At 39.6% G+C, this 14,946-nt stretch overlaps 1 protein-coding gene across 2 annotated transcripts in view; it reads left to right on the top strand.

The window, feature by feature from the left end:
- The window catches only part of PREP (prolyl endopeptidase), a 170,104-nt gene that overhangs the window by 6,388 nt on the left and 148,770 nt on the right, over window positions 1-14,946 (top strand). The window lies entirely within an intron of this gene.

The following is a 14,946-nucleotide window of genomic DNA, read 5'->3' as shown; positions in this document are numbered from 1 at the left end:
GTAAGCACACTTATTCTTAAAATAAAAGCATTACCGAGACAATATTTTAAAATAATAAAAAAAATCTAAAGGCATGCTAATAAGCTTACCAGATCACCAAAACTCTATATAAGGGCTTTGGCAGATGTACTATCCTTTAAACAGCACCAAGGATTTTTTGTGTGTGGTCACAAGTTCACAGTAGCTGTTAACTCAGAACAAGTACGCCCATGAATCTGATTTTTTTTTTTTTAATAGTTTGGGTCTTTTATCCTTAAAAACCATAAATAGGTAATTCGTCAGGCAATGTATTTTCCTCAAGATGTAGCTTTAATAGGTTGGGCCCAGAAGTGGGGAATTAGCATTCCTGCCCCCCAGGTATTTCTCTAGGTAGCCCACTAAAATTGTTTATCCCATAAGTTCCTCCTTCTGTGTCCCATTGTTCTAAAATAGCCCTTTGAAGCTCATAATGCTTGCCAGCTTTTGCATTAGTCATGTCTGCCTCCTAGAGATGTTACGTACAGTCCCACAATAATACATAAATATTTGCATTTTTAATATGAGCTCCTAAAATGCTTAATTCAATAAGGTTTAATTTAATTCGGTAAGGCTTAACTTAATTCAAGTAAAAGTATAAAAAGGCAGGCCATGAAAGAATTTGAAGAGCAACAAGATAGACACAAAAATTAACTGCAACTTTTTTTTTTTAAGTACATCAGAAGCAGGAAACCGGCCAAATAGTCAGTGGGGCCATTGGCCGATAGAGGTGCTGAAGGAGTACTCAAGGAAGAAAGGCCATTGCGGAGAAGCTAAATGAATTCTTTGCCTCAGTCTTCACTGACTTCACTGCAGAGGATATGGGGGAGATCTGCACACCCAGAACATTCTTTTTAGGTGGTAGATCTGAGGAACTGTCCCAAATTGAGGTGTCGAGAGGAAGATTTTGAGCAAATCGATAAATTAAACAATAATAAATCACCAGACAGTATTCACCTAAGAGTTCTGAAGGAACTCATTAAATTGCAGAACTACTAATTGTGGTATATAACATATTGCTTAAATCAGCCTCTCTACCAGATGACTGGGTGGTAGCTAATATAACACCTATTTTTAATTAAGGGTCTGGAGACAATTCTGGCAATTACAGGCCAGTAAGCCTAACTTCAGTACCAGGCAAATTGTTTGTTTGAAACTATATTAAAGAACAAAATTATCAGACACATAGATGAAAATGATATATTGGGAAAGAGTCAACACTGCTTTTGTAAAGGGAAATCATGTTTCATCAATATTTTAGAATTCTTTAAGGGAGTCAACAAAAACGTGGACCAGGGTGATCCAGTGGATATAGGGTACTTGAACTTTCAAAAAACTTTGACAAGGTCCCTCACCAAAGGCTCTTAAAGTAAGCTGTCATGGGATAAGAGGGAAGGTCCTCTCATGGGTCACTAAGTGCTTAAAAGATAGGAAACCAAGGGTAGGAATAAATGGTTGGTTTTCACAGTTGAGCGGGGTAAATAGGGTGTTCCCCTAACAATCTGTACTGAGAGCTGTGGTGTTCAATATATTCATAGTATCGGGGGGTAGCCGTGTTAGTCTGTATCTACAAAAACAACAAGGAGTCTGGTGGCACCTTAAAGACTAACAGATTTATTTGGGCATAAGCTTTCGTGGGTAAAAACCTGACTCCTTCAGATGCATAGAGTGAAAGTTACAGATGCAGGCATTATATACTGAAACATGGAGAGCAGGGAGTTACTTCACAAGTGGAGAACCAGTGTTGACAGGGCCAATTCAATCAGGGTGGAGGTAGTCCACTCCCAATAATAGATGAGGAGGTATCAATTCCAGGAGAGGAAAAGCTGCATCTGTAACTTTCACTCTATGCATCTGAAGAAGTGAGGTTTTTACCCACGAAAGCTTATGCCCAAATAAATCTGTTAGTCTTTAAGGTGCCACCAGACTCCTTGTTGTTCTAATATATTCATAAATGATCTGGAAAAGTGGGTGAACAGCATGGTGGAAAAATTTGCAGATATTAAATTATTCAATATAGTTAGGGCCAAAGCTGACTGTAAAGAATTACAAAGGGATCTCACAACTGGGTAACTGGGCAACAAAAAGGCAGGTGAATTCAGTGTTAAGTGCACAGTAATGCGTGTTGCAAAAAAATAATCCCAACTATACATCCAAAATGATGGGGTCTAAATTAGCTGTAACCATGAAAAAGATCTGGGGTCATTGTAGATAGTTCTCTGAATACACCCGCTCAATGTGCAGCGGCAGTCAAAAAAGCTAACAATGTTAGGAACCATTAAGAAAGGGATAGGAAATAGGGACAGAAGCTGGGACTGGATGGTACGGGGTGGATCACTCAAAGTTGCCTTGTTCTGTTCATTCCCTCTGAAGCATCTGGCCCTGGCTACTGTCAGGGAGAGGATAATGGGCTAGATGTCCCCAGTATGGCCATTCTTGTATTCAATATGGTTTGTCCAGGATGTTTCAGGAAATTGCCGTGTCTGTCACAACTATAATTTTAGGGTTGCACCATTTAAAGCACTGGTGTGTACTGCCAAATAGAAAATGGAGATCAGCGTCTTGATTTAAAAGTTATTAGATCCTGGAGGGTAGCAGCCCATTAGTGAGATTATGTCTAGTATATTATCTATGTATTTACAAAAAAATTAATAAAGCAGAAGGTGGTTGAAGAATAATGGCTGGAAATGTACTAAAGCATCAGTAGCAAGACCAAATCAGTGTATTATGCTCCTACCACAAATGTTTTAGGGCCTGAGCCAACATCCAGTAAAGTCCACTGTAGTCTTTCAGTTGACTCCATTGGGCTTTGGATAAGGCCCCGATGAAATATATAATCCCTGGGGTTAATACTGCTGAGAGTTTAAAATGCAAGAGGGCTTGGAGAATTCTGATAGATTTATTAAATAAAAGGGATATGGTAGAGTATTCCATTTCACTATCGGATGCTGTAGGAACTATATTACTTGCTTTGAGTAGCAGCCTGACCTCCACCCCGCCCCCATTCTGTCTACACTGCACTTGCAATAACCCAGGGCTCAGAATCAGGGTCCCAGGACCCTGCGGGGCTGGAGGATCCGAGCATGACTTAAGTTGGTGGCCAGGGTCTGAGCCCTATTGCTTTGCAGTGTAGACACAGCCTCGCTTGACTCAAGTCCTGGGAGTCAGCTGGACTTCCTTAGTCTCTCTATCCCTACAATCCGCAATCACTCTATTGTAAATGGAAGCTACCCCACCCCACCCAAAGGGCAGCAGCTCAGGTCCGCATTAAACCATTAACTTCTGATCACTGATCTGCAAGCACACTGTTGGGAGAGTCTCCTGGGTTTGCAATGGAGAGTGAACCGATCAAGCCTTTTGCAAAGCGAGTTGCTTCCTGGTAACATGCAGTAAAGTTTTCCGCACAGTGCCCCACAGTCCTAGGGCCATAGGGGCCACATTTCAGGATGGGGGGAGGGTGGCTAGGAAATCCAAAATATGATTACTTCAACTTGGATCTCTCACTGCAGTGTGAACGCCAGAGCCCTAGGTTCAAGCACAGGTGAGAATAGTCTTTTTATGTAGGGTTAAGATGCAGTGTAGACGCTCAAGCCCAGGTTTACCTAACATTGGTCAGCTGACTTTACTCCCACTAATCCTGGGCTTACATTGCAAAGTAGACATACCCTGAGAAGAGCTGAAATGTTGGCCCTGAGTGCTAAGCTGCTGCTGCAGAGCCTCTTGTAGTTGTCTACCTACTTTCCTCACTGGCCTCTTGCTCTGCAGCAGAGGGAAGAGGACGTGGGTCTGCTTTCTCTCTCCTGCGGGGAGCAGGGAATTTGATACTCCTGTCTTCCTCCTCATCAAAAGGGGTAGGGCGGAAGAGGAGTGACAGACATGCTTCCTGCAGCAGAACAAATAAGCAGGGGCTGAGGGTGTAAGAAGTTTGGACTACCCAGGGTGCTTCAGAGACCTGTGCCCATCCATTCCCTTCGCCCAAAGGCTTTCCATTTCTTTGTGGGCTGAGGGTGCTTCTCAACACTCCCAGGTATCTTGGGGATGGGGGGCGGGGAGTGGGGAAGGGTATAAAATCTTACTCAGCTGACCCCATAGATCACTTTTATGTCTTCTGCTTTGCTTTGAAGGAGCAGCCTGTGTCATTTGTCTCCATAGAGTCAGCGTTGCCTGCAGCTGATGCTGCCTCCCCTGCTTTTGCTGGAGTGAGCAACCCCAGCTGGGGGGCATAGTGTCCTTCCTAGAAACAGGAAGGAAAGCGGGAATCTTGAGTTGAGGGTAAGGTAGGGCAAGAACCTAATGTTAACTTTAAACAAACAAGATCAAAATTGGTCTCTTATCCAAATGGACCCTCTGTTATTTAAGTAGGTGCTAATGTGTATATATAGGTGACCTTTAAAAATAGTTGTTGTTTTTGTTCTTTTAACAATCGTACTTACCCCCTCCATACCTCATTCTCCAATCCTGTTGTGCCTATGTATGTTATTTAGAAATGCTACCACGTGTAGCTAGACTGATCTGAATCCTAGAATATCTTCTCTTTTTTTTCTATATGATTTTCAAATTCACCTTGAGTCAGGCATGCTTATCCTTACTGAGGGGGGGAGGCACCTAACATTTCATCCAACCAACTCCATAGATAATCTTCACTGTCTTCTTTTTACACTGTTATGTACCCATTTAAAAGATACTGCGTTTGAACTCTCCACCTTGGTGCTATCAGGCTATTATTGCTAATGCAGATTAGCTGCAAAATACTGAGGTCAAATTATGTGAAGAGCCTACTTTAAATTCACAAGAGTAAAGAAATTCCAAGCTAAAACTGAAAACTCTGATATTCTCTCCTACCAGTGCGACCAAAGCAGTCACCATTAAAATGCGGTCATGATTAAAATATTTACATCTATATCAGATATTGAATTACGTTCTTGTGAACACACACATAACAGTGGTTGAATTTAGCAAAAGTGTAATGACGTGTTAAGGTGATCCTGAGTGCTTATACGTCAATTCATAACATGCATGAAACTGTTACCCAATGACTGTTTGGGTCAGGGAGATTATACTAAATGACTTGCCCTTTATCTGGGCAGTTGAACCTTTTCTGAGGTTCCTTTGTAACGCAGCTGCACGAAGAGGGTTGATGTCCAGGCTGTCCCGTTGTGGCCATTCCATCCTAGAGGAGGAGCTCTGAACAGGGGGTTGGGGTGGACTGTCGGTGATGTTTCCAGGAAGGAACAAGGAACAGTATCCTCTGAGCATTGAGAGGCAGTTCTGAGGCTGCTGCTGCTTGGTGATGAGGCAATGATGCCATACCTGAGGTTTGCAAGAGGGACTTGCCTATGAGCAATTCGTGACCATCTCTGTTCAAGGAACCAGGAGTCGTGTACACTTCATAAGTAAACACATTATAGTAGTAATACGTTAACCCCATGTCACTGATTTTTTACCTCTGACACGAAACTGATCAGCAAGGGCTGACATCTGCTACTGCTTGGCAAAGGGGCAAAAGTAATCATGCATCTGCTATAGCAATACTGTGTTTTTTTGTTTTTTTTTTTGTTTTTGACCAATACCCTTAGGAAATAAGCTGAATACTAAGCTTATCCTAGAGAGTGTTATCTTTGAAGGTGAATTGCAAGAAGTTTCTCCTGTTGGTTGGCTGTCTTTAAAGACCCAGCTTCAGCATTAGCTGCTGAATGCCCCAGGAGTATGAGCAGACAAGTAACTTTGATTGTTGCAAACTGCCACCTTATCGATCACTTCTTGCTGTGGAATGCCTCAATATGTACTCTGTTAGTAATATAACCACCACAAAATGGGACAGAAGAATATCCTACCCAAGGAAGGAAGGTCCTTCCCTCTCCAGTCTCTGTATTTAGATAGTGCATGCAGGACATGAAATAACCGTAATAAAGGAAACCATATAGAATTGCTGAATAGTGGGGCCAGGGAGAAACGGTACTTATGCCTTTAAAAACAACGAGGAGTCCAGTGGCATCATAAAGAGTAACAGATTGTTTTATATATAGAATAATATATGCCTGTATCTGCAATTTTCACTCCATACATCTGAAGAAGTGGGTTTTTTACCCACGAAAGCTTATGCCCAAATAAATGTTACTCTTTATGGTGCCATCAGACTCCTCATTTGTTTTTGTGGATACAGACTAACATGGCTACCCCTCTGATACTTACTCCTTTGTTATACTCCATTTTCGAGTCCATTTATATAGCAGCTGTGACAACAGCAATAGAGCATGTGCTGGAACAAGTAATTGGATTGAGATTTGTGATCAGACTTTGCAGCTTTGGAAAAACAAATTGGAAAAACACTTCTGATAATCCCTTTAAGTCTACATTTTAGGCACATTTTGCACTGTTGATAAATAAGTTAAAATCACTTAATCAACCCTCAGAACTTGAAGAACAATTGCAGTTAGTTCTTACTAATCCCGGTGATCTTCCAAATGTCTGTCATTTATTGCTTGTGTGTTCTCCCCCCCCCCCCTTCTCTTATTTATGGATAAGCTATGTGCTCATGAAAATAATGGACTAGTTGCTGTGCACTGTATCTACTTCTGTGCACTCATATGCCTACAAGCTTAAATCCTAACCTTCAATATGCCTTTTTTTCTCCTGAAGCTTTTTTGATCACACCATATCCTATTTTATAGTATGATGATACCTTCATTTATGACATTGTAATATATTTTAGAGTTTGGAAAAAAAAATCTGGTTTATGTTATGGCATAATATATGGTCGGTGACTAATAATGCTCTGGGTGGCATTGAGCTAAAATTTGTTAGTTCATCACAGGGCTAGAACATCTTTATAATCCAGCATAAAAATAGGCAGGAAGAGCACTTCTCAGCTTTACGGCCTCCTTTTCTTATTTATCCCTCTGTTTCTATTGTATGCAGTTCAGTCTGTGTGCATGAGGTTTGCTTATTACCTTTTGAAGGACAACAGAAGAAATACTATACATCTTATTTTTATGTAGTGGCTTTGATACCCAGTATTGCAAAATGTGTCACCAAAAATGTGTGTCTGTCATAAACTAAAGAGAGAGAGAGGATTTAAGGTGAAATTTAAAGTGAGGCTTGGGAGCCTCAGTCTGAGTATCACTGCGCTAAGAAGGCTTTTGCTCACCTGTGAGGGGGAGGCTTGCTGGACGTAGAACAGAAGTGGGACAGAACTCCCAGACAGAGTTATCCAGGCCTGAAGTGTGTAAAAGCAACTAGAAGAAAGGGAGAACCTTGCTGCCTCCACTAGTAACTGCTACTGCATAAGAGGCAGAGAGGAAAGCATAACAGGTTTGTCGGCTAGGGTGGATTTTTTTTGTTTCTGTTTTTTTGTTTTTTTTTAAAACACTCCTATCCAGAAAAACTTTTAAGTGTGGGTCAAGCCTAAGCCATGCTGGCAGAAGCCCAGTTTTGTCAGTGTAAGTGCATCTACACGAGGGGCTTTTGCCAGAACAACATATCATCACATCCTTAACTAATGTAGCTATGTTGGCAAAAGTTTGTATTGTTGATCTGGCCTGAGAGGCAGACTGGGAATAAAAAGATCAGAGATCAAGCAGCAAGAGCAGTTAACTTGGGGCGATGGAAATATAATGTAATTATAAGCAGACGGTATGCTTGGAATAATACACTGGAAGTGAAACTATTATAAAAGGACACAGTCAGATAGGTTTATAGTTATATCTGACCTATATTTTGTTTATAAACAGTTTGATCCTTCTCCAGTTGCACTTTGACTTGTCTCTTTCCCCTTTATTTAGTGAAACACAATCCAGCAGAACTCTGTTTAGTTTTATATTGTAATATTTAACTCCATCAGTGATACCAGCTCTGTTCTGGGGGATGGGTTTTGTTAGTGATTACCCTTTTAGTCCTAGGATATATATTTCTGTTTATCTGCTGAACAAATAGAACTCTGTACAGTTCACTTACAGAAATTCTCAGACCACTGCTGAACGCTTTCAAAAATTCCACCCCAACTCTGCTCTCACAGAAGTCAAAGATAAATTCCTCTCTGACTTCAGTGGGAACAGAATTAGGCCAGGGCTGAGCACTTTTGAAAACCCCATCCTGTGTGTGTGAAATTTATTATCCTGTTAAAAGAATAGTATACCTATAACCAGAGAACTGGTGTGTATGACAAAGAATTGATGAATAACTTAACAAACTCTGCTGCATAATTATTTGAATACTGTTCAACCTGTTCTAGAGTGAGTCAAATACTTTATTAATAAACTATCAAAAATCCATCCAGAATTGCTGAATATTTTACCAGTTGAATATTCAAACAGGAACACGCATTGTTTCTGATGTATTTCACGTTTAGCCATTCAGCAAAAACTTCAGCATAAAGCCCATGACAAAATAAAACAGGTGGCTAGTTGTGTATGTTATCATCAAAAAACAGCACACCAGTTATCCTCAGTCCAAAAGTGCAAAATATTAAGGGCACTGGATGGTCCTTGCTGGTTTCACATGAATAGGGGGATAAAGTTCATCCGTAGTATTTCTGTAGAAATAAGCTATTGTATTTCCAAACTACAGCCCATATTATTCAACTTACGAGCAGGCAGACTGCTGCACCTGTTCAGAGCCCCATTGACTGATATGGGATTCTGTGTGGGCGTGGCAGTCCATTGGTGTACAAGTAGTAAGAACAGGGCCCGTTTCAGCTACCTTTAACAAGAAAAGGTAAACCTAACAGGGGTGTGGCTTTTGATACAACACTGAACTTTAAGTTGACATTGTAAGGATAAACTAACTATTGATTGTAAAACACACTGGCGCATACTGGAATTTAACACACTGGCAAATAAGACACCACTCTCTAAGTAGCATTGAATGTTTCCCATGAAAATGTAACAAGGACTGTTTTGTGGTCTCTTCTCTTTGGGTAGATTTTTTTTTTTTTTTTAATTAAAAAAAAATAGTGGTGGTGAAGTGTCTCTCTTTTTTTCATGTGTGTATTTTACTTTGTGTTTTTAAAGGTACTGGTTCACATGTGACTTCCCCCACCCCTTAAGTGCTAGGAATCTTAGCTATTGCTTGGTGAGTTTCCTTGCAGACATGGTGGTTGGGAGAGGAAGTGGAAATTTGTGACTGCCCCTTTTCCCTACACTGCAAGTGAAAGGTGTGATCATTATGCTGGTAGGTATACCCATGGTAGCTTTAGCAGTATAGCTGTGGCAACACAGGCTAGCAACTGGAGTATGTGCCCAGAGTCCCTGGAGGGCCCATGCCATCACAACTATGCTGCTATTGTTACCTATACTAATGAGATTAAAGCTTGCATGGGTATGTGTATCCTTGCTACAATCATATCTTCATTTGCAGTGTAGCCGTACCCTAAATGGCCAACTCCATGTGCATCACTGAATACAAATGTCCATGCTGAGGTTACAGAGTCTAATCATAGGTCTCTGACCATGTAACTCCCAGACCTTGTCAAAAATGTGCATTAACTTTTTGGGTAAAAAGTAAGGCTGCCAAACGATTATAACATTAATTGTGATTAATCGTGTGATTACAAAAAATTAAAAACAAATTGTGCTGTTAAAACAATAATAGAATAACATTTATTTAAATATTTTTGGACACAAGTCAAAACATGAAGGGGTATACAAAGGTTTAGCATATCAGGTACATAAATATCTTGCAACACGGGCTACAACATTGCCATGCAAATGCCTGTTCTGACTTTCAGGTGACCTTGTAAATAAGAAACAGGCAGCTTTTTCTCCCGTAAATGTAAACAAACTTGTTTGTCTTAGTGATTGGCTGAACAAGAGGAAGGACTGAGTGGACTTGTAGGCTTTGAAGTTTTACATGGGTTTGGTTTTGAGGGCAGTTATGTAACAAACAAAAAATCATTTGTAAGCTACATTTTCATGGTAAAGAGATTGTACTACAGTACCCGTCAGAGGTGAATTGAAAAATTCTATTTCTTTTGCTGTTTTTTCCCAGTGCAAATATTTGTAATAAAAAATAATATAAAGTGCGCACTGTACACTTTGTATTCTGTGTTGTAATTGAAATCAATGTATTTGAAAATGTAGAAAAACATCCACAAATATTTACAGTTTAAATTGGTATTCTATTATTAACAGTGCAATTAAAACTACAATTAATCGAGTTATTTTGTTTTGAGTTAATCACTTGAGTTAGCTGTGATTGACAGCACTAGTAAAATAAATATATATACATTCAATATGTTAAATGAATATTTTAAAACACAACTGTTGAATGTGCGTGTGTGTGTGTATATAAAAATAAATAAATAAAAATTTTCCCCCTGGTTTTCATCAAAAACAGAAACTTTGAAATCTTTATTTTTATTTTTTTTCCATTCTCCCTCCCCTTTTTCTCTTTTCCTTATTTATTTTTGCCACTCAGTGCAGTAGGATAAACTGTCTCTAGATTGTTTTTCACCTTTTCTTTAATTGCTCTGTAATTTCTCAAAGTTTCCTCAAGTTTGGAAATGATAGTTGCAAAAGGAGAAATGAAACTCTTTAACTGTTACTATGTAACTCTTTATTAGAGAAGTGTTGAGAAATGTATAAAGAACTGAGGGGGGGGGGGAAGGAATCTGGAAATAATTCCCAATCCCTGTGAGATGAAAACTTCTTTTTTGGGGGGGGGAGGTAGAAAGAATTTTTTGGACCAGATTTAGCAGTTTTCTTAACTGCTGTTCAATTCCTGCCAGCAGATGATCTAGAACTGCCCCTCGTATCCTCTTGTGGTGGTTTGCAGATATTTGGGGATGTTCCGTAACTCTGTAAAGTATTGTAAATTCACTCAGATCTGAGGGGACTGTCCCCCTGCAGAATGGCTGCTGTGACACCCACTTTTATCAGGGCAATCAGTAGAGTGCAGTGGTGTACATTTCTTGCATTCCTGTTGCCCTGCATCAGGTCAGTTGAGCACTGACATGCAAATAGAATGAAGGCATTTCAACTCCCTTTAGATTTATGTAACAAACAAGAGATGGCAAAGCCAGCAGACAGCAATAAGTTTTATTTTTCTCTGGGTAACCTTTTTAATGCAGCTAACACAGATTAGCCCTCCTTTGCTTTATTCTTTTTTCATCTTTACTTTCCTTGAAATTGGAGCTTCTTGTGTGGTGTTTGTGTGGTTTTCGGGGGTGGTGGTGGTAGTGGTTGTTTTTTATTTTTAATAATTTCTCTCCCTCCCCCCCCCCCCCCCGCCCCCTTAGGTGTCCCTTCCTTCTGTGTCTTACACAGAAAAATTGTTTCCTCCAGCCACAATTCTGAGTAAATCCATGGTAGAAGAGTATACTGGTGTGCATTACTTTTCTTTTGCTGCAGTACAGGAAATACCCTACTGTTGAGCCCTTTCTTTGCTGTCAGCAGTCATATAACTGTTTTTAGTCAACAGCTCACCTCTGCAGAAGTGAGATGTTGAACATTGGTAGAACAGGGCATCGGGATACTAGGGTGGAAGTTGAGAGTTGATGTTGATAGGGGAACAGAAGGAGGGGGCTGAATAGGGAGGAAGGTTGCTGGGAAGGTTGTCTAGTGTATTTAACTGATATGTAATATTTTTAACAAGACACCTGTCACCCTATTGTGTTTGCTTGTATGTCATATCCCATTCCCTCAGCCTTCATCTGATTTTTGTTTTAATAGAATGTGTGCTTTTGGGGCAAGGACTATGCCTTCTTCGGTGTTGGAAAGTGCCTAGCATGCTTTGGACATTAACACAATATAATTAATTATAAAACCAGTATATCCTTCATTTAAATTGCTGATATGAAACTGTGGAAAAATACATATGTGCATTTGGGGTTTTTTGTGCTCTGACAGGGAATGCAAGAGAAATGTGGCTATTACTATAATCTAACTGGGTTTAAGATTAAACAAATAAGGGAAAAATGTCTTTTTGGTAGGCGCTATGGTAAGCAGCAGAAGTGCTAACAGAACGAGTTACGCTATTTTTGAGGTTGAAAGCAGATACTTTTTTTTATCGATCTCTGGATCTGTCTATCCTACATATTCCGCTACTGGATTAGTGAAGAAGATAACTATAATAGCTTTCTGTATAGTGTTTTTCTATATCAAAAGACAATCTAGTATGTTAGAAAAAGACTGTCAAATATTTAACCACACCTTCCATTTTTGGGTATCTATGTAGAAGATACATGATGGGGTGGTATACTATTATTTATAAGACCTCAATGCTTCATAGGGATCTGCTAGCACAGGTCTCTAACTACTCAGAGTCCCAGACCTGGGAGACTCTGCTCTGCCCTTTCCTTCATAAGCATTGGGATTCCTCTGATCAGAAACCAGATACAGGGACTGAATATTTCTGAACTACAGCATGAGTTTGACTTGAGGTTCTAGCTAAAGAAAGAGAGGGATGGCAAGTGGAATATAAGTTAGAGGATCTATTCAAACTAATCTTCTGAAAGAAAAATTCAGACAAACCTGTAGTCCTACAATGTGATCAGCAGGGAATGAAACTCGCTACTATAAATGCATTTGCTACAGTCTTTAAACATATGGCTGTTCCCCATTTTCTCCTCACTAACTGTGAAGCTTCACTTGGAGTCTTTGTACTGTACAAATCAATCATTTAAAATGGCTTTGTCATTTCACTTTTTTTCAGGGCTTTTAGCTCGACTAGAGTAGTGCATTCTGTGGTGACATCTTCATAAGAAACTGGCTTTCTTTTTTTCCCTTAAGCACGAACTTGAAAAAAAGCCAGGTTATTTGTATGAAAGACACACGTATTTTGTCTCCTCTTAACCTTTTTATTCTCTCCTTCTCTGCTATTACTCAGTTCTGTACTTCTCCAAATCTTATGCCGTGACATTTTACAGTTGTGAATTTCAACAAAAAATACAGGATCCTTCTCTGTAGGCTCATGAAAGGAGGGAAGGTAGAGAATAATTTTGCTGATCTTTTATATATCTATCCTGAATGGACTCTGGGTTGGAGGGAAAGTAAGCATTCTGTTTAGTGCCTTTCATTTGGATGTGGCTATTTAGTATGAATGTTTCCAATGGCAAATTTAATGTGTTCAGTGTATGTTCTATAGAGTAGTGCCTCATTTGCGTGCAATCTTTTGGAAAGTCAGGGTTTTTTTTTTTATTTTTTATTCTTGAGGGTAGTTGTCTGGATCTTCTCTCAACAAAACTCTTGCGGAACCTATTAATTCTAAGTCATTTTTTAGACTCTGATAATATCCCATTTATAAATATTTTTGTAACTTTTGCAACATACTTTGTGATTGAGCAGAGGCAGGGGGAAATATAGTGAAGTATTCCATAATGGTAAAATTGGTCTAATCCAGAGGTTCTCAAACAGGGGAGGTGGGTCTCCTTAGATGGGAGGGGGTTGTGGAATGTATTCTGGGGGGCATGAGAAACTTGAGGGAGGAAAAAACCTCACTATACACATTTTACCCCACAGCAACAAATAACTGGCAAAGCTGATTCCTCCAGACATATAAGGTCTTCAGATGGCGCTGTGTGTATTGATGGATTTCTGCTAAGCTTGCATAGTATTATACAAAGTCTTTACCTTAATCCATTTTCTACAACATGATGTGCACAATTAATTGTAAGCATGCATCACAATCACAGTTTTGCTTTTGCTCTTATTAGAATGGATCAAACGAATGAGCCAAACTCAAGTGAAAAATACAGAAGCCAAAATTGATTCAAGTGAAGTGCCTCTGCCACTTTTATCAGTATATGTACTTGTGTGGCGGGAGGGATGGGGGGCGTGAACTACTACAGACACAAAGAAGGAGGGTGCAATCAAATACATTTTGAGAACTACTGGTCTGATCTGACAGTGAGCAGAACAGTTAATGTGTAAGTATTACTCTATTCAACATGCCCATAAGAACATAAGAAAAGTCCTAAAGTGTTTACCCCGGGTCTGATATACCAGTACAATTCAGGATAGCAAATGGAATAAATGTGTGGCTATTTATAATAATTTGCACACTTACATTGTCCCTTTGATCTGCGAATCTTAGTGTTTTGCAAACATTAATTTAATTAAATGAATAGCCAGTGTGTTTGCTATCTACATTCTCATGATGGCTTAATTGAAATAATCAATTTGTTTTCTCTGAATTAATTTTTTTGTTGGGCATTTATAGCTCCTAAATTAATACTCTTTGCTAGATTTGGTTAGTACCTGTACTAGCAGACCAGGGGCTTATGTGAGTTCCTCTCGCATATGCAAAGTTTGAATGGTACTTTTTACTCCATTGCACAAGAGGTAAATGAGTACTTAAGGTACAAGGCAATGGACTGCTGGGATCCATTTTGTTTGTATAGCACCTTGCTTTCTGAAGAATTGTAAAGTATTTTAGACTGCTATTTAAGCTATAAAGTGCTCCTTTCATCTGCTGCTGAAAAGAACTCAACTCTGGGATAAAATACAGCACCTACTTAACAGCTCCCGGACACCCTACATAATAGTTTTAGGATGTGAAATAGAAGAATATCATTTCTAATTGAAATTGCAGAAGGAACTTGGGTAGGCAAAAGATAATTGAGTTGGATTTGGCCTTGAGACCAGGGTTGACATTACTACCCTTTTGTGACACTGAAATTTTAATGTCCACAAGTGATCAGGAACGTGATCATATGTCTCTCGAGAACAGAGACCCAGCTCAGAACATACCTTTATGCACCATTCGAGTCCTCTTCACATGTGTGAATCTCACCTGCTGTCATGAGGATTTGGTTCAGTGCATTCTGAGAAGGAAGAAGTGCTGTCTTCAGAACTGACAAAACCAATTCCTGTTTGTACCCTGGGCTTTCCTGGGTTTACTGTCCAGACCAATTCTATATAGCTTGTGAGATGTGATGGATTGACACAGCTCAGTGTTATGTATGTCTGCTAGTCATACGCTGCCATATAAATACTA

The sequence above is a fragment of the Chrysemys picta genome, chromosome 3 (genome assembly GCF_011386835.1).
Source record: "Chrysemys picta bellii isolate R12L10 chromosome 3, ASM1138683v2, whole genome shotgun sequence".
Taxonomy (NCBI): domain Eukaryota; kingdom Metazoa; phylum Chordata; order Testudines; family Emydidae; genus Chrysemys; species Chrysemys picta.
The sequence above is the reverse complement of the archived record's forward strand: the minus strand, read 5'-3'. Positions and strand labels throughout refer to the sequence as shown.